This window comes from Chiloscyllium plagiosum, unplaced genomic scaffold, assembly GCF_037043375.1.
Source record: "Chiloscyllium plagiosum isolate Xiang-an unplaced genomic scaffold, Cpla_swu_hap1 HiC_scaffold_10, whole genome shotgun sequence".
NCBI classification, from domain to species: Eukaryota; Metazoa; Chordata; class Chondrichthyes; order Orectolobiformes; family Hemiscylliidae; genus Chiloscyllium; species Chiloscyllium plagiosum.
Genome location: NW_028270148.1, coordinates 51141337 through 51161280, shown reverse-complemented (window position 1 = coordinate 51161280; position 19944 = coordinate 51141337). Strand labels below are relative to the sequence as shown.

Below are 19944 nucleotides of genomic sequence, written 5' to 3'. Positions count from 1 at the left end.
TTGAAAGGTTTCAGAAAAGATTTACAAGGATGTCTCCAGGTTGGAGGATTTGAGCTATAGGGAGAGGTTGAATAGGCTGGGGTGTTTTTCCTGGAGCTTCGGAGACTGGGTAACCTTATGGAGATTTATAAAATCATGAGGGGCATGGATAGGATAAATGGACAAAGTCTTTTCCCTGGGGTGGGGAAGTCCAGAATGAGAGGGCAGAGGTTTAGAGTGAGAGGGGAAAGATATAAAAGAGAGCTAAGGGACAATGTTTTCATGCAGAAGGTGGTACATGTATGGAATGAGCTGCCAGAGGAAGTGGTGGAGTCTAGTACAATTGCAACATTTAAGAGACATCTGGACGGGTATATGAATAGGAAGGGTTTGGAGGGATATGGGCCAGGTACTGGCAGGTGGGACTAGATTGGTCAGAATGGTTGAGTTGGACCGAAAGGTCTGTTTCCGAGCTGGACGTCTCTATGACTCTTTGACCCAATAAAGACTTTTTGGGTGAAAATCTAATTCAATTTAACTACAAATCCATACCATGCGCTACCATGGAATGGACCAACACAACTGGTGCTGGCAACATCTTTAAAAGGCCACTGTGCACCAGGACAAGCAGCATTAGTCCGGATATACCATGCCTGATTCCTAATATTTGCCCTGGACATGGCGAAGAAGGGATAATTAATGCCACATTGTGGCAAGCACCTGAAAGTCCTGTTGAATGAGGTCCAGCAACAGGATGTCCTCTTCATCCAGAACTGGCAGTCGAGTTCCTAACATCAGACCAAGTTTCCATGTTAGATTAGATTAGATTCCCCACAGTGTGGAAACAGGCCCTTCAGCCCAACAAGTCCACATCGACCCTCCGAAGAGCAACCCACCCACACCCACCCTCCTCTGATTAATGCACCTAACACTAAGGGCAATTTAGCATTGCCAATTCACCAGATCTGCACATCTTTGGACTGTGGGAGGAAACTGCAGCATCCGGAGGAAACCCACACAGATGCAAGGAGAATGTACAGACTCCACACAGACAGCCGCCTGAGGATGGAATCGCCTGGGTCCCTGGTGCTGCGAGGCAACAATGCGAACCACTGAGCCACCGCGCTGCTCCAGTGCACTCTCTCCCAGCTACAGGAATGCACAGCACTATAGAAAGAAAGACTCCACTCCACCAATTCTCTCCAATATCTCACATTCTACCTCAGTTGCTGCTTCTGTCTTCATCTCCCACCAAAGCAAATTTTCTCCATACTGCTATAACATCTTCCCCATCTGTTTTCATCAGCCTTATACATAACACCACTAAGTCAGTTCTCTTTCCCACTTAACCATTTTCATATCCTTTAATACTTATCTCACTCTTATACTCAGAAGAAAGCAGCCCACAATAGGAAAGAGAGAGTTAAGATGGAAAATGGGTTACCTGACATTCAGCTCCTTACCCCTTATGAGGAGGAGATCCTGACTCTGACATCTCAAGCAGCTGACTGAACATACACAAGCCCTTGGTCTGTTATCAAAGGCTACTCTTGACTTACCGTGCCAGAATCCCCTAACTGAAGGCTGTGTCCCTTGAATTAGCTGAGGATTGCTGAAAACCATGACAAACTTCCTGGCTGTCTGTGGTAAGCGGTGATACGACAGTAGTTTGATTCTGTTATCTCTGGCTGAGGGGCAAGGCTCAGAAAGACAAGACAATGCAAGACAAGGATGCTGTGAGCATCCAAGTATATTCAAAGTACATGAGTACAAAGACACCAAGCAAACTGCAGTCTGGTCTTGTCCATGAGCTAGTTGTACATCCCTGTGTAAAAAGTGCCCTTGCTGCAGCACGACAATGAGTGTTGCTGCTGCACTCCAAAGTGCAGCATCGAAGTCCAGAAGCATCCTGTAACTAGATCAGTGATATGTCATGAGGTTTCTTATAGGCTGGCATATGTCAGCTGCTAATATCTGTGGAAGTGGGATGAATATGGCTGGTGCTCATGGTTGGAGGCTCTTTGTGGCAAACTGAAGTTGCCAGGTAGTCACTCTGATTTACATGTCAAGAATTATCACCATCCAGCTTGTTCATGGTGGGTGATACAATAGAAAGCTGCATATTAATGAGTTAATAAGGTTGTTAGCAAGCTACAGTTAATAAGGCTGTTAGCAAGCAATAATTCCCCTTAAAAGGTGACTTGCTACTGCCCAATGGGAATCTCACCTTGACGCCCAGAAAATTTATATGATTTGCTGAATCATTCCTGACATTGAGAAAGGCCTTGCTGAACTTCTCAAGAAACTCTGCCACAATTCTTGTTATAGCCCATGTCGTTCAGGCCCCTATAAGACTCTGCCCCAGAAAACGGACACCTTCTGACACAGCAGAATTTCATTATAAAGCTGAAGTTGAAAAAAAATTCTTGAAATAATTGTAACATGAACCTTCACACTAGTAATTTTTCTTTTCCATTTCATAATCTTCTGAAATACATATTTAGAGTTAATATAAATCATTAATTCAAAGCATGTGTCCAAGTGAATTATTCAAATTTATTTGCAAACAAAAGTTGTTAGCTACTCCTTTCTTAGTTCAGCAAAGTTCCTAATCCGATGAAAAACCCTTTCATAAATCTCTGGAAATATTTCATTATTCAGTTGATTGCTCTTATTCAGAATTACAAACAAATCTCTCACTGACATATATAGAATCATACAGTCATACATCATGGAAATAGACACTTTGGTCCAACCAATCCATGCTGACCATGATCCCAAACTAAACCAATCCCTTTTAAACATTCTAACTGTATCCGCATCCAACCACATGTACATATGGAATTATCCCTTCCATGTGCTAAATTATTGCAATAAATGAAACTCGAAGTTAATGGAAAAACAATTTATTACACAATTCTTTTTTTTCTGTGTTCTTAGCAGTACCCATTTCTGATTATCAATTCATTTTTTTTAATGCTGTTTGTGGGACATTACTGTGTACAAATTAGCTATTCTGTTTGTTGTATAAGACAGTTGGCTTGAAAAGGTTATCTCAGAAACTTTAGAATAAGTCTGCCCACTGGTATATGAAAGACTGTTTCTGGAAGGAGTTCGTCAGTTCAAATTTGCTGTTAGTTTTTCGTCAACTACAGCCATATAGCATGGATCTAATTATTTTCGCTTATCAGATAACAATGTCTCTAACCTTGTGTTAGGGCAGTTAAGTGATCTTAAACTAATTTAATCTGTTAACTTACTACCTTGCAATAAACTCAAGTAGGTGGAGCAGGCTCAAAGGGCTGAATGGCCTATTCCTGCTCCTATTTTTTATGTTTCTGCAGAAGACTTTGAAGTGGTTAATCCTTCACCATTTCATACTAGTAAGCCCCATAGAACAGTATTGCAAGAAGGGCTGGTGGAAATGAATCTATCCAAAGAAGATCCTAACTGAACCAGGTGCCAGCTGATGGCATCTTTTACAACATGGCGCACAGCAACGCAGATTCCTGTTTTCAAGTGTAAATAAAGCATCATAAGTACAAAGAATCCACATTCATCCAAAAAGAAGAAAGAAGAAACATCTCACAAAGAAGTAAGCTACCTCTTTAAGAGTGTCAGTTTTAAAATACATGTTGCAAACCAATCTGCTCAGCATTCAAGGCTGAAAGAGCTGAAACAGCACAGCAACCTTTCTATTAAGACATTTCTGGAGAAACCCAGCGGGTCTGGCAGTATCCATGGAGAGAAAGCAGAGTTAACATTCCAAGTCTACTGACCCTTCATCAGAACTTTCACAGATGCTGCCAAACTAGTTTTATTTTAACCATTCTTTTAAACCTTCAATCATCAGAACAGGGAAATAAATTCAGATTAGTTAGTGGGAAATAGAATAAGTCTCACTTGAGCACCTAAGGAGAAATTTGATTTATAATCCAGTATTGAAGCATTGGACTCCAAATGTAAGTAAGGTCCTTCAGGGAAAAGGATGAACTAACTTATCTTACATCACAGTTCTGGGCTTTGAAGCTGGAATAAAGTAAAAATAATTTGTCTTATCATTTTCCTTATAATAATGAGCATCTCTTTCATCATGGAAATCATTATTATAAGCCGAAAAACATTCTTCAAAAATAGGGTCATTCTTTAAAAAATTCTTCAAACAACATAATTTCAGAAATTAGAACCTAAAGTTAAAGGCAGAAGATTTTATTGAAATTATTCATTTGGAAGCTATAGTAAATTTTGATTGTACCAATGAAATTATTTAAAGGTGCAAACAGTGCAGGACATCATTTGCTTTGGTTATAAAAGACATAAAGTAGTTGAGGAAGAAAAGAAGAAATGGTACAAATTCTCCAGCATGCCAACAAATGTGTGAAACCAGTCAAAAAATGGCAAAATAGCACATCACCAAATTTTAACCAAAACCTTAAAATTTTATATAGCAAACATAAACTTTCATTTAGTAGAAGATTTAAGAAGATTTACAACACCTCCAACACTTTGAAATTTATCTAAATCTTTATTGAAGAAATATTTTTATGATACAGTGATTAAAAAAGCTTTTAAAATTTAAAATACAGAAAAATAATTTTGAATAAAATTTGAAGAAAGAAGCTTTTAAACAGTATAAAATAAACAAGTAGAGTTTAAAACTTTATTTTTAGATCTTAACTTGGTTTATCAGCATTTAAAATATAATTATAATCTCTTGAAGTTTCTTAACACTAGAATCTTTCACAGCAATTAAGTTGAAACCACAATTCAAACTTAAACATGAAAAGCAAAGAGTATGGCAGAATTTAAATTATGTTTATAAGCTTCCAGGGTGTAACATGATTTAATATCATTAAATGAAGAAATTTCCTATATATCCATGTAGATTCAAAGTTACTGATATTTTAGGAAGAGAATTCAATTGGTTGGCACACAAGAAACAATTAAATTGGGAAGCACAGAAGTGCTTCAGATTTACACAGCCAATCACAAGCAAAACAAGTTATCACATTGCTTTATTTATGGGACCATTTGTGGATTATGATATTAACAGACAAAAAGTTAAATACTGATACCTTGAATGCTGTCTTCAAAGAATTTGACAACTATTATACTTTAAGACCAAGTTTATTAGAAAAACCACAATTCTATAAAAGCATAGTTTCAAGGATAATCTGTAAACAGCTTTATCAATCCTCTTTTTAAAATGCCTGAATCTTGAGGATATGGAGCATTACAACCAGAACTAGTTAGAAACATAAATGTCATTGAAAGTTTTGATTCGTCTCTTCCACATCATTTAATATTGAACGAAGGAGGGTGACTGTTAATCCAGAGACCCAGCTAATGTTCTGGAAACCCAGGTTCAAATCCTGCCACGGCAAATAGTGGAATTTGAATTCAATAATTATCTGGAATTAAGAGTCTAATGATGACCATGAATCCATTGTCAATTGTCAAGAAAAATCCATTGGGATCACTAATGTCCTTTAGGGAAGGAAACTGCCATTCTTAACTGGGCTGACCAACATGTGACTCCTAATATGGTTGACTCTTAACTGCCTCTGGGCAATAAGGGATGGGCAGTAAATGCTAGCCAAGCCAACAAAGCCTTCATTCTACGAATGAATTTTAAAAAAAACACTGGAAAAGGCTTCCTCGGTTGATAATAGAAGCCATGATTCATAAAGATTGTAGAAAAATCTGGGGAATAGAAAGACAAATTTACTCCAGAAAATTATCAAAACTTATCAATTTCATACTCCAAACATTCAGATGACAAATCAATGCAAAGAATGTTCACTTAAAGAATGGCGGATACTGTAAATCAGAAATGAAAACAGAAATTGCTGAAAAAGTTCAGCAGGTCTGGCAGCATCTGTGGAAAGGAATAAGAGTTAACATTTCAGGCTTAGTGAAAGATCTGAGGAAAGGTCACTTGATCTGAAACATTAACTCTGATTTTTCTCCATAGATGCTGCCAGACATGCTGAGTTTTTCCAGCAATTTCTGTTTTTCTTTGTGACAAAGAAGGTTCAAATTCTAAGATGCAAGGAGTTATTGTCCAAGATGTGGAGTAAAAAAGCAACACACAAATGAAACCAATGTCCAATTCTGTTATAAGAATGTCACTTTTGCAAGAAAATAGGATGTTTTCAAACATTTTGCATCCACAAAGAAGATGATACTTTATATCAAACAACATTAGAAAAGATACCTCAATCCCAAGACATACTTTGATTTGAACATCTCCTTTAATGATGACATATTAGAAAAAGTATCACAGCCATACCAGGTAAAATAGGTGACCAAATGATTCAGACATAACAGAGCTCATCCCTGTCAATAGACATCTAATTCAATTCAAGACTGATAGAGGAGACAGTGTCACTGTATTGTGAGGAAAACCTCCTTGTTTGAAAAACTGAAAATTGTAATCCATTGATTTGATGTCAAATGGATTAGGTAGAATGATCTTTTGATTAAAAGAATGATAAAACCTCAAGGCATAAAGGTAATCAGTTAGCAGAATATACTTCTGCTATCTACAACCAGAAGACTTGACATCTGAACAGGAAGGTATGTTTTGTCATGAGAATCTTGAAGTTTCAGAAAGGATATCAACCATTCAAGACATTCACTGTCACCCAATTTGACTTATGTCAGCAAAAAGAATATTTTACAGGTCTCAAACAAATGTTTGCTGAACCCAGAAAAAAAAACCCCACCAATTTGTTGCATTGGTATTTGGGTCCAGCAGCAGCAGAATTTTACACAACATAATTTGAAACCTTATGTATAGCCATAACCCACCAAGCTATAATTGCCAACAAACCAGGGGATCAACCCTGGTTCCAAAAAAAATGCAGGAAATCTCAAGCTAGGACCCTATACATGCATACTTTAAAAAAGATAAAACTACAACACCAGACACATAAGACAACTGTGACCCGATCATGAGCAGCAAGTGAAAGTCAGGGCTAAACGGTTCCACAAAGAATCAGATGAAGATATGTAGTCCTGCCAAAACCTATTATGAATGGTGGTGGATGAATAAGCAAGTCATTAGAAAAGAAAGCTCCAAAAATATTCCCCTTCTCAGTGATGCAGTGTCCAGCACATCAGTATAAAACATAAGACTGAAGCATTTGCAATAATCTTCAAGCAAAATTGCTGAGTGCATGATCCAGCTGGGGCTCCTCTTGCATCACAGATGCCAGTCTTCAGCCAATTTGGGAATGTATGTTGTAAATAAAACATAAAGAAGTTTCAGATGTATATAGATAGATTGAGTAAATTGGCAACAATCTGGAAGATGGAATATAATGTGAGAAAATGTGCAGTTGTCACTTTGGCAGGAAGAATAAAAAGAGTATCACTGCAGGGTTACAAGTGTAGGGTGGAGGAGTTGGGTCTAGGTGGGATGTTGTTCAGAGGGTCGGTGTGGACTTGATGGGTTGAATGGATTGCTTCCACACTGGGGATTCTATGATTTTATGATCACTTAAACACAGAATGACTGAGACATTCCAAGATGAAGAAGGATTTTAAGTGTTCACGTTGGTATGCAAGTGCACCACATCATTCAGAAGGCTAATAGGATGATAATCTTTATTACTGGAGGAACTGAACATTAAAGTAAGGATGCTACGCTTCGGTTATACAGGGCATTGATGAGATCCTATCTCAAATACTGTGTGCAGTTTTGGTCCCCTTATTTAAAGAAGGGCGAAAATGCATTAAAGACAGTACAGCAGAGGTTTATTAGATTGTTACCTAGAATAAGTGTTTGTCATATGAGGATAGGCTGGATAGGCTAGCCTTATTTCCACTGCATTTTGAAGGGATGAATTGACTGAACTGTGTAAAATCCTGAATGGATTTTACAAGTGGACATGGAAAGGATGTTTCCTCCTGTGGGCCAGTCCAGAGCTAGGCGCCACTGATTTAAAATTAGGGCTGCCCTTTCAAGACAGAGATGAGAAGACTTTTTCCCTCGCAGGTTTGTGAAACTTTGGAAATGTGTGCCTTAGAAAACAGTGAAGGAGGAGATTAGTAGATTCTTGTTAGCCAGAAGAAATTATGTGTTTTTAGAGATAGATAAGAATGTGGAATTTGAAATAGAAACAGATTAGCCATGACCTTATTGAATTGTGGAGCAAGCTCAAGGTGGCCAAAGGGTCTACATCTGCTCCTATTGCTCCTAATTCACAAGCTCATGTGTAAGTTGAAATCGTTCAGCGAGTAATCACTTCCTGGCTCCTCAAAACCTGTCCAGTATCTACATGCCATAAGTTAGGAGTGTGATGAAATACTTCCCACTTGCCTGAATAGGTGCAGCTACAACAACACTCAAGAAGCATTACATCATCCTGGACAAAACAGTCCGATTGACTGCCACCACATCCACAAACATTCATTCTCTCCACCACTAACACACAATAGCTGAGAAGTGGCAGAGATGGCGTTTAATTCAGATAAATGCGAGGTGCTGCATTTTGGGAAAGCAAATCTTAGCAGGACTTATACACTTAACGGTAAGCTCCTAGGGAGTGTTGCTGAACAAAGAGACCTTGGAGTGCAGGTTCATACTCCTTGAAAGTGGAGTTGCAGGTAGATATGATAATGAAGATGGCGTTTGGTATGCTTTTCTTTATTGGTGAGAATATTGAGTATAGGAGTTGGGAGGTCATGTTGCGGCTGTACAGGACATTGGTTAGGCCACTGTTGGAATGTTGTGTGCAATTCTGGTCTGCTTCCTATTTGAAAGGGTTCAGAAAAGATTTACAAGGATGTTGCCAAGTTTGGAGGATTTGTGCTATAGGGAGAGGCTGAACAAGCTGGGGCTGTTTTCCTTGGAGCATCGGAGGCTGAGGGGTGACCTTATAGAGGTTTACAAAGTCATGAGGGGCGTGGATAGGATAAATAGACCAAGTCTTTTCCCTGGGGTGGGGGCGTCCAGAACTATAGGGCATAAGTTTCTGGTGAGACGGGAAAGATATAAAAGAGACCTAAGGGGCAACTTTTTCACACAGAGCGTGTATGGAATGAGCTGCCAGAGGAAGTGGTGGAAGTTAGTACAATTGCAACATTTAACAGGCATCTGGATGGTTATATGAATTGGGAGGGTTTGGAGGGATATAGGCTGGGTGCTGGCAGGTGGGACTAGATGGGGTTGGGATATCTGGTTGGCATGGGCAGGTTGGACCAAAGGGTCCGTTTGCATGTTGTACATCTCTATGACTCTATGACTCTAATAGCAGCAGTGTATACTATCTGCAAGATGCACCTGCAGAAATTTCTTTGGATAGCCCCTTCCAAATTCATGATCATTATCATCAAGAAGGAAAAGGGCAGTCAATACAAAGGAATACAGCATCTGAAAGATCCCAGGAGAAAGTGAGGACTGCAGATGCCGGAGATCGAAGCTTAAAAATGTGTTGCTGGAAAAGCGCAGCAGGTCAGGCAGCATCAAAGGAACAGGAGAATCTTTTTTCGGGCATAAGCCCTTCTTCAGGAATGAGGAGGGTGTGCCAAGCAGGCTAAGATAAAAGGTAGGGAGGAAGGACTGATCCCATCCAAGCCACTCACCATTTTCACTTGGAAATATATTCATTTATTTATTGTTTCTGGGTCAATATCTTGGAATTTCCTCCCCATCAGCATTGTAGGTGCACCTACGCCAAATGGACTGCAGTGGTTCAAGAAGACAGCTCACTACCACTTTTTCAAGGACAACTGGGGCTGTCCAATAAATTCTCATTCGCCATCAAAGCTGACATCCTATCAATGAATAGGAAAAAAAAGTTCACATTACAAACACAGTAAAAACGACCAATTTCAAGGGCTGAAAGAATTGTTTATATTTTCTTAGGCTATGAAAAAATCTTCAGAACTTAACTTCCAGCAAATTTTGGCAGAAACATCATCTGAAACTATCAGTGAACTCTTAATACAATTGGTCCAAAGAACACTCCACTTTAGAAATAATATTGCCAATACTTGGCACGCATCATTGACAATGATGAAACCAAATAAAATAAAAGCATTAGCTAAGAAAGTGTAAGTGGAATATCTTCATCTGTGTCCACCTCATGACAAAGTCATAAGAAGAAAATCCCTTCTTTCAACAACTCAATTGCATTCCAATACTTTAGACTTTCAGACGTGACCATTTGGTTGAAACTCATGCAATATGCTTTCCACAGAAGTGGCTGGCACATGCTGAAGTATGATATTGACATAACATGTTTCTGTATAGCAATGTGAATACCCCCTTGACTGTTCAGTCTTGGCAACCAACACAAGCTAGGCGAAAGTGAGTACTGCAGATGCTGGAGATTAGAGTCAAGATTCCTGATGAAGGGCTTTTGCCCAAAACATTGATTTTCCTGCTCCTCAGATGCTGCCTGTCCTGCTGTGCTTTTCCAGCACCACACTATTAACCAACACAAGTTGCCTGATTTTCTATCTAACCAAGGCAAGAAGACTTGCTATGAGGCTGTATGTTCTGAATGAAGTGGCATTGCACTAAAATGCAAGACAAGGCGTAGATGATGTGATCGTCAAATAAGTCCAAAATGAGTGAGTATTAAGAAAGCAAGCTGACAGGCCTAGATTCATCCTCTGAAAATGTATGAGAAGATGCATGCATGTCCTTGTGTGCGCAATAGGCAGTGCTCAAGTGTCTTCTGAATTAGTCCAATATCAGCCATATTAATGTGGTGAAGTTGCTGTTTTGCCAATACCAATTTCAGTGAACAAAGGATGGAGATGGTTGCTTCTCCTGGGGCATCCTGTGAGATATTGGTAAATAGGGTGAATTTGAAAGCCTGGAGAAGCAACAGGTGAGCTTCATTCACCAGGTAACATCTCTGACCTTCAAGTTGGGAATTGGCACTGTCTATTTCTTGCCAGTGATTCACGATTTGCATGAAAATGAGGTGACATTAGCTAATAAAGAGATGCAAATGCATGTAAATAAGGAGATCACCACCTATTTCTGAGATTCATATCTATCCATTGAAACATTAAGGGGAGCATTGGACTTTAGTTTCTTACCATTAAGAATCTAATTTTTTCATGCCCACCATATTTTCCCAAATTCTTTCCCATTGTCCATGCTGCTCAAACGATGGAAAACTTCCACTACATATCTTCCTATGAAATAGTTTTCAGATAGATCCAAGCAGGGATCAAACGAGAAGTGGTGGCATTTTCTGGTCAGTAAGTTGTAGAGGGCTGGCTGCGACGAAGGCAAATGAGGAAATAGACGTATGTTAGGTCTGAGGTTGGATTTATAATGCATTCTTTGAGACCAGAAGCATATGAAGCAGACTGCTGAAGGAGGTTTCCATGCCATTTAATGCAACTGATAGGCAGAATATTGTATTTATTTTGTCTTGCAATTAACCTAAAAATGTTATACGACTGTGCAAGACAGACATGATTCAAAATTGCTGAAGGATGAAAAATAAGGTTAATGAGAAAAATAAAATGAATTTTAAAACAAAATGTTAAGCGACAAAAAGCTCAAATCTTTGAAAATGATTTGGTAAACCATATTGCAGAACAATTGACACAAAATTAGTTTTTCTTAAAACTATGGTCAGAACTCCACCTTTCATTTTCTTTCTTCCCCTTGACTCTACAGAAATCTTTCACCTTACACAAACAAACTAGCACATAATATCCTTGCAGGATCTACACCTTTGATGTTCTGAAAATAGTCTTTAGATGATGATTTATGACTTTGTCTCTTTCTCCCACAGTTAGTATAATGAGAAAAATTGAAGGCTCAGTTGATGACTGTATGAGATTCCTATATTATATGAGTTATCAGTCTTCTCAAAGATGCCCTAACATTTAACCGAAGCCACTGAATTATTGTTTTGAATAGCAATGTTGCATTTCAGACATATTTATTTACTTCAAAACCCAGCAAAGAATGTCAGCAACAATTTGCATGGAACTGACTCCCACATTATGTTGACACCTGGAATTCTGCTTATGAACATAAATTCAAATATAAATTTATGCCCAATTAAATGGAACAGAGTAGCATATATTGGACAATGGAAATCTTTTGCCTCATTGATATCCTAATATGCCAATCTTTGTGGGCGGCACGGTGGCACAGTGGTTAGCACTGCTGCCTCACAACGCCAGAGATCCGGGTTCAATTCCCGCCTCAGGCGACTGACTGTGTGGAGTTTGCACGTTCTCCCCGTGTCTGCGTGGGTTTCCTCCGGGTGCTCCGGTTTCCTCCCACAGTCCAAAGATGTGCAGGGTCAGGTGAATTGGCCATACTAAATTGCCCATAGTGTTAGGTAAGGGGTAAATGTAGGGGTATGGGTGGGTTTCGCTTCGGCGGGTCGGTGTGGACTTGTTGGGCCGAAGGGCCTGTTTCCACACTGTAATCTAATCTAATCTAATCTAATCATACATTTTCTGTAGCAGCAAAATAAAAATGAGGAATTAAGTGTGTGAGGCACATAAAGGCCTGAACATTTCATGGATCAGAACACTGGGATTTTACCAAATTTCACCACCACACTGCATTTTGTTTCAATCTTAGGTCCAAGATTATAGTAAAATGAACACTAACTGCTGTTTTTGGTCTATAAAGCTACCTTATGGAATTCCGTTACAGAAATGGCCTTGGAAGTGCTTTAATGCCCTCGTTGTTTGGTTTTCAGAAATATAATGCACTGTAGCGCCTCTTGTTCAAATGTTTACCACAGTGGGCTTCAAGTAATCAATACTTGAGCACTGAGAAGGCAAATTCAAAATTCATACTGATGCCATCTAATCACAGCTTTAATAGGGCTGAATGGTAGATTCAATTTATGAAGAAAAAATACTGTTAGTATTTATTACTTCTGAATAATGTAGATGAAACAGCATTAGTGTTTAAAGCAGATTAGTCTAGATAATAAAAAATCCACTATTGTTTGGAGTAGACAGCACAATTTCAATAGATGAGCTACCCCCATTACTCCAGCCAAGTATTTATCTATTGCACTTTCAAGGTGCAAAAAAAATCAATTTGCTGCTTTAGATTATCAGGAATTGTCATGATATACTGTAAGAAATTGGCCCTTTCCTCCAAACGATTACCAATGATGCTTTAAAAAGCACATTCTTTTAATAATAGAATAAGCTTTTCACTATCTACTCTATGCCTACGTAGAGACATTAACAGGACTCATGGAGACATAAAGAATTCTCTTATATTTTGTGGCATTTTTACAACTTCCAAACATCTCAAAGTGGAACACAATCAATTATTTATTTTGGCAGCAGCCAATTTGTGCACGAAGTCCCACAAATATAAATGTGATAACTGATCTGTTAATCTGCACTGATGGTAATAGTTGAACCAACATGTCATAGAGTTATAGAGTCACTGAGTCATACACCACGGAAACAGCACCTTTGGTCCAACCGTCCATGCTGAACATAATCCCAAACTAAACTAGTCCCACCTGCATGCTCTTGGCCCATATCCCTCCAAACATTTCCTGTTCATGTACTTATCCAAATGTTTTTTAATCATTGTGATTGCACCCACATCCACTATTTTCTCAGGAAGTTCATTCCACATGTGAACCACCCTCTGTGTCCAAAAAATTGCCTCTTATGTCTTTTTTAAATCTCACTCCACTCACCTTAAAAATGTGTCCCCTACTCTTGAAATCCCCCATCCTAGGGAAAAGATGACTACCATTTACTCTATCTATACCTCTCATTATTTTATAAACTTCTATCAGATCGTTTCTCAATCTCCTACCTCTAGTGAAAAAAGTTCCAGTCTGTCCTGCCTTTCTTTATAACTCAAACCTTCCACACCCGCAACATCCTGGTAATCTCTTCTAAACCTTCTCCAGCTTGATTATATCCTTCCTATAACTAGGTGACCAGATGTGGTCACAGCATTGCAGAAGAGGCCTCACCAATGTCCTGTACAATCTCAATAAGACTTCCCAACTCCTACACTCAAAGTACTGAACAATGAAGACAAGCATACCAAACACCTTTTTAACCAGTATATGTGATGAAAACTCCAAAGAATTATGTACCTGCATCCCGGGTCCCTCTGTTCTAAAACACTGCCTAATGCCCTACCACTAATTGTATAAGCCCTACCCCTGTTTGTTGTACCAAAATGCAACACCTCATTTATCCGGATTGAACTCAATTTGCCATTTTTCAGCCCACTGACTCATTTGATCAAAATCCCTTTGTAATCTTAGAAAACCTTCTTTACTGTCTACACTGCCACCAAACTTACTATTCATGCCTACTGTATTCTCATCCAAATCATTTAAATAAATGAAAAACAATTTCTTGTTCATTTTTAAATGATATCATTGGTCCTTTTATGCTCACTAGAATCTAGCTGATTTCAGCCGGTTTAACGTTAGATCGAAAAATGGGATGCTCTGTGGAGGGTCAGTATGGACCCATACATGTAAGGACTCTGTGATTCTATGAGTGTTTCAGTGAAGCAATCTTGAAACAACATTCTCAGCTATTTCATGAAAAACTATCATGAGGTCTACATTGGAGCTGCTCACCCATAATTCCATAATTAACATTCACAATTTTTCCAGCAAAGGAGCAGCTCATGGCAATTTACAAAAGAATCTGTATAAATCTGGATTGATAGATGACAAAAACAGTCATGCTAATTTGTGCCAAATACTCATCAAGAGGAAAGTAAGGCATTTTCCAATGCCAATAAGTCCCCCAAAAGCACCATTCTAGAAATCAATACCGAACCAACCAGAAGTATAACTTCACCTGCAACAGTTAAAAAGAGGGAATATTCTTCCACACTCTTGAAGCCTATTGAATTACTTTGATGGGTGCAATTGTAGCAAACCTCAAAAATCAGTCCAAAGCACTCTATTTGATTAGCCCAATTGCCATTGAACTCAATATTTACCTTTTAAACCCAAGCATTTTGTGGCTGCAGCATGTGCAATCAGCAGAATGCATGCAGAAACTCACCAAGATTATTTCAACAGCAGGCTAATGCAACTTCTACCACAGGGAAGGTAAAGAACAATAGATACATTATATATTGTACACCATCCTGACTTGTGTATACATGGTTTCTTCATCACTTGGTAAATATACTAGAAATTCCTCTTTAAAATTGTCATGGAGGTATCAGCTCATCCTAATATTCTCAGGACAACTATGCAGGAAGTAAATGTGGCTACACCACAAATAATAATCTCCTACATTCTTTTGATTCATTGGAAATAATACTCACTTTGTAAAACTGAAACTTCATCGTAAATTGAAATAAAATAATTAATATATGCTTCCAAAACTGCCGTGCCAGCCAGGACAAAAATGTAATAATCAGATCTGGAGATAACAAAAGCATGGATGATAATTTCCAGCAGCAGGTGGACTGAGGCAGGAGCAGTGATGGATGATATTATGAAGCTGAAAGTAGGTACTCTTTGTGATGGAAACAATATGAGGCTACATAAGTTCAAACTCGCCTTTATCTCACTTGTTGTGTTATCTATTCCATTTCAATTTTAGGGTGTTTTTTTTCTTGGAAACATAAAATACCATGAAAGACATGCACTCGAGTGGTGCATAGTTGTAAAATTCAGGTTGCTTTTTATGTTCCCTAGTTTCTTGTCCCAGTCACTTTTTAAAATTTCTTGAAGAGCTTTATCTGCCTGCTAAACAATTAGCAAAAGCTGGACAATTCATTTTAAACATTTATAAATCAAAGATTACCCACTGCCCACCTTCATAATAACATCCTCCTTCACACATGTCTGAGCCCATTTGATGCTGTGAATGTTTTTATACATTTCTTCTTGCCTTCATTTATTAACAGTGATCACTCCTACGTGGGTGAGGATGCTGCAACCTCTTAACCAACTGCACCCACCCTCAACCTGCATCTCCCCCCATCCCTTTTCATCTGCCTTAATCAATTTTAAGTCCATCCTTAAAACCAACCTTTGAATAAGCATTTGGTCACATTTCCTATACAGTAGCGCCTCGACATACGAACGACCCCGTTCACGAACAAATCGGTTTACGAACAGGATTGTACATAAAATTTTGCTTCAACGTACGTACGAAATTCAAGATACGAACAAAGGTACGAATGCAAAAAGCCCGTGTGCGACCACGTGGTTTTATTGTTCTGCTTTGCTACACGCTTGTTGAACGCAAAAGCTCTCAGGCCCTGCGTGATCTCATTCAGTTCATCTTTGGCGCGTGCGCTGTAAACAGCGTTCATTGCTACGTCCAAGCATTCTTACTCTATCCGAACAATGGGAAAAATTGATTCAGTTCACGAACTTTTCGGTTCGCGAACTGGGTCCCGGAACGGATTAAGTTCATAAATCGAGGTGCTACTGTATTTTTCTTTAGGTCTAATTTTTATCTTGTTCATCTTTAAGGTGTTTTACGACCTTTTTTCTTCATTAAAGGCAGTACCATTTAAATGTGAGTTGTTGTTTCATGTTATGTTGGAATTAGAATGCTATTTGACCTTATGGTGTACAAATTTAAATTTCCATTGTCAAATTTTAAAATAAACTTCCATATATCATGTTCTGATTTAGTCATCCACCTGAACCCAAGAATTCTTCAAAGCGGGTCTTCAGAGAGCAACATGTAGCTTTGAAGAAGTTTGAGCAGAATTTGACTGGTCCTTGTACGGCAGTATCAGAGGAGGGGGCCAATAAAGTAGTAGAGAACGACATCAGAACAGGTCCGCAATATAGTCCTGTTACTGGATACATTTCCCATTGGTGGACTGCAAGTTCAATCAGCTGCTGCTCCAAGGAAGAGGACAGTAAATTTACATAATTAAAGGACAAATTAAGGGCCAATCTAAGTGTCTGTCAGCATTTTGCTGATGGCAGTGCAGGCTCGTCACCACAAGAGGTTGCCAGTAACTTTCCGGACATAGCCTATCTGAGATACTGGAGTCTGAAGTTTCATGCCCCACAAAGGGAGCTGTGGGAAAGGAAAGGCAGTTCCTGAAGCCCCATCCCCTGGAGGGGTATGCCCTCTGGTCTGTGACGTCTATCACCCTTGGCTCTGTAATATTTTTTCTATTCTCCTGCCTGAAGGCAATTACATTTTGCAGCATCCTGAGGTCTCTAAATTGTCTCAGCAGTGCCTGAACTTCCCAATGGTGTGAATGACATTGAGCCAGGATTATCAGGAGCCCACATGAATAGCAGGACGAGAGATAGCTAATTTGAGGGCTACCTGAAATTAAATTGCCAAGCAAGTTTCACTGTCTGCGGGTTGGAGATTCACTTTTCAGCCTCAGTACTCAGAGTCCTGAAGCTCATGGTGTATGTAGTGATTTGTGATGAGGTCAGCCAGGTGGACCTCAGAGAATTTGAGTTTCTTGATTGGGGCTGCTAACCTAGTCCAATCAGACAGCCCTGAATGACAGATATAAACAGGAGTGTCAGAGGTTCTACTCACCCTGAGAAAACTGGATCAGTGTCAAAGCCTCTCCATGTGTAAATAAATAGTGACTTTATGACAGGATACTGGCCTCTGTGAAGTTATTTCATTGGCAACGAGAGAAGTGCTCACTCCTGAAGAACAGTCATTTTTAAGTTGGGGCAAACATTTCTGGCATCATACCATGATTTGGAAAGCTCAACCTGTTTAAACCTGCTGTTGAAGACTGGGGAGAAGGGCTTATGCCCGAAACGTTGATTCTCCTGTTCCCTGGATGCTGCCTGACCTGCTGTGCTTTTCCAGCAACACATTTTCAGCTGTTGAAGACTGGGCCAAGTATGTGGAAAGAATGCACTATTTTTTTCAGGGCAAATGACATTGGGGCAGATGGAAAGCAATGAGTAATTCTCCTGAAAGTTTGTGGACCCACAGCTTTTTCAGTTATTAGGAGCTCAATTTTCCCTGAGGCACCAGATACCAAACAGTCCCACTTCCTATTTGATTATAGAATCACCCCTTACACAACTTCAGGGACATCTCCAACAGTGTTGCTAATGGGGAGAAGACTCCACACCAGGTTAAATCTAAACTTCCCAGACCTGGGGTGGAGCATGAAATGACATCAGGAATGCCATTTCTGAACAGAATGCTCCGCTAAGTGACAAGGACAGTTAGTTAAGGGGTTGAAGTTTGGTGTAGAAACCAAGAGAATGGCCTTGCATGGATAAGAGGCACGGTGGATGCAAGATCAGGTACAGTGATGTATAAACTTCAGGTAGATGCGACTGCCCTGTACAAGCACGAAGACCATATGAAGGCCGCAAATTGCAAATGGTGTGGGAGCAAAACCTTGACTGCCTTTCCGATTATACTGAAACCATGTGTTCTCCCTCTCCATCAAGCATTGAAGATGCCTCGGAATCTAAAGATGGACATGGTGTACGTATCTGCCTCAATGCCTTTACCGCCCGAAGAGGAGAATGAATTTCTTCCAAGATGCTCGAGGCAAAAGATGCAAGCTACTGTGCATTACATGCTGCCTGTAACAGAGGCAGAGGTGGAGGAACCTGACCCGGAGCTAAGATGCTACAGAAAAAGGAACCAGCCTATGTCCTCAGACTCAGCTGGGAAGGGATGTAATGACTGTAATGAGGTCAGCCAGGTGGACCTTGAAGAGTGTGTTCCCTGATTGGGGCTGTTAATCTGGTCCAATCAGGGAGCCATTGCTGACAGATATAAATAGGAGTGTCAGAGAGCTGGTTCTGAGAGAGCTGGACCAATGTCAAGGACTTTCCATGTGTAAATAAAGGTGATTTGGAGACAGGACACTTTGTGGAGTTATTTCAATAAACATCAGCTTTTCAACTTTCCAGTTCACATTGACGTTTAACACCATTGTTAGAACCTTTCACCATCTGAGTTGGAATAGTCAGGTACATAATTCCAATAATTATTGTAAATCTACAATACGTCATTACTATTGTTCACTATTTTTGGTCAATAATTTGGTTTGGTAGCTAATGGCCGAACCAAATTTTATTCCATCACTTTTTTTTAAGGCAAGGAGAAGCATTTTAGGATACAGGGTGCTGCAGTCAAACCAAAACGATGGTCTGCTTACGACATAAATTAGTAATGTAGAAAATGAATTTCAGTCCTGATATGATGCCAGACATGTAGGCTGTATAAACACACAACAGGTAGATTATATCAAGCAGCATGTTCCTTTAGTTGTTCGTTACAGGCAGGATACTAATCATACTCAACCAGCCCATGCTTGCAAGATCGAGACTAAGGGACCAACACTGGGTATGATTCCATAATTCAGTAGCACTTACTGAACAGTCCCACGTGCCAAACAATTGCACTAGCAGCCAATTTAAGATCATCAGTCAGGCTTGCAGTTTGGCTCACTTACAGTTCTCGTGAGTTTTATCTATTCATTCACAGGGTCCAACCCTATACCGGCGAAAATATATTGTCTAGGCATTGCACCTGTTCACTTAAACAAAAATCTAAAGATATTGATTCCCTCGTATATTTCCCATATCATGTTTCAACCAATGAGGGTTGACTTGCCTTTCTTGCATTGCAACTAAGACTTTTTCCTAACTATTTCTTGTTGCTTTCTCCATGACAATGCCCCAACCAATCAGAATCCACTTGTCAACCCCAAACAATACACTATCTCTCATGCTATATAAATTGGTGAGGTGCTGAATGACTGGAAAGTGGCTAATGTTGTGCCTTAGTTTAAGAAGGAATGTAAGGAGAAGCCTGTGACTCTGACATCAGTGGTGGGTAAGTTGTTGGAACTAATTCTGAAAGATAGGATTTATAAGCATTTGGAGAGGCAAGGAATGATTAGGTGATCAGCATGGTTTTGTGCAAGGGAAATCATGTCTCACAAACTTGACTCAATTTTTTGAGCAAGTAAATACAAAGAGTGTGCCAAACAGTAGACATTATTTACTTGGACCTTAGTGAAGCCAT

The 19944-nt window shown here is 39.4% G+C and overlaps 1 long non-coding RNA gene across 1 annotated transcript in view; it reads right to left on the bottom strand.

Moving 5' to 3' along the window:
- Positions 1-9510: 9510 nt before the first annotated feature.
- LOC122552833 (uncharacterized) overlaps positions 9511-19944 on the bottom strand; it is a 30861-nt gene continuing 20427 nt past the window's right edge. Inside the window, exon 3 of the long non-coding RNA XR_015758437.1 lies at positions 9511-9762. This is a non-coding gene — a long non-coding RNA (uncharacterized LOC122552833). The remainder of the gene's footprint in view (positions 9763-19944) is intronic.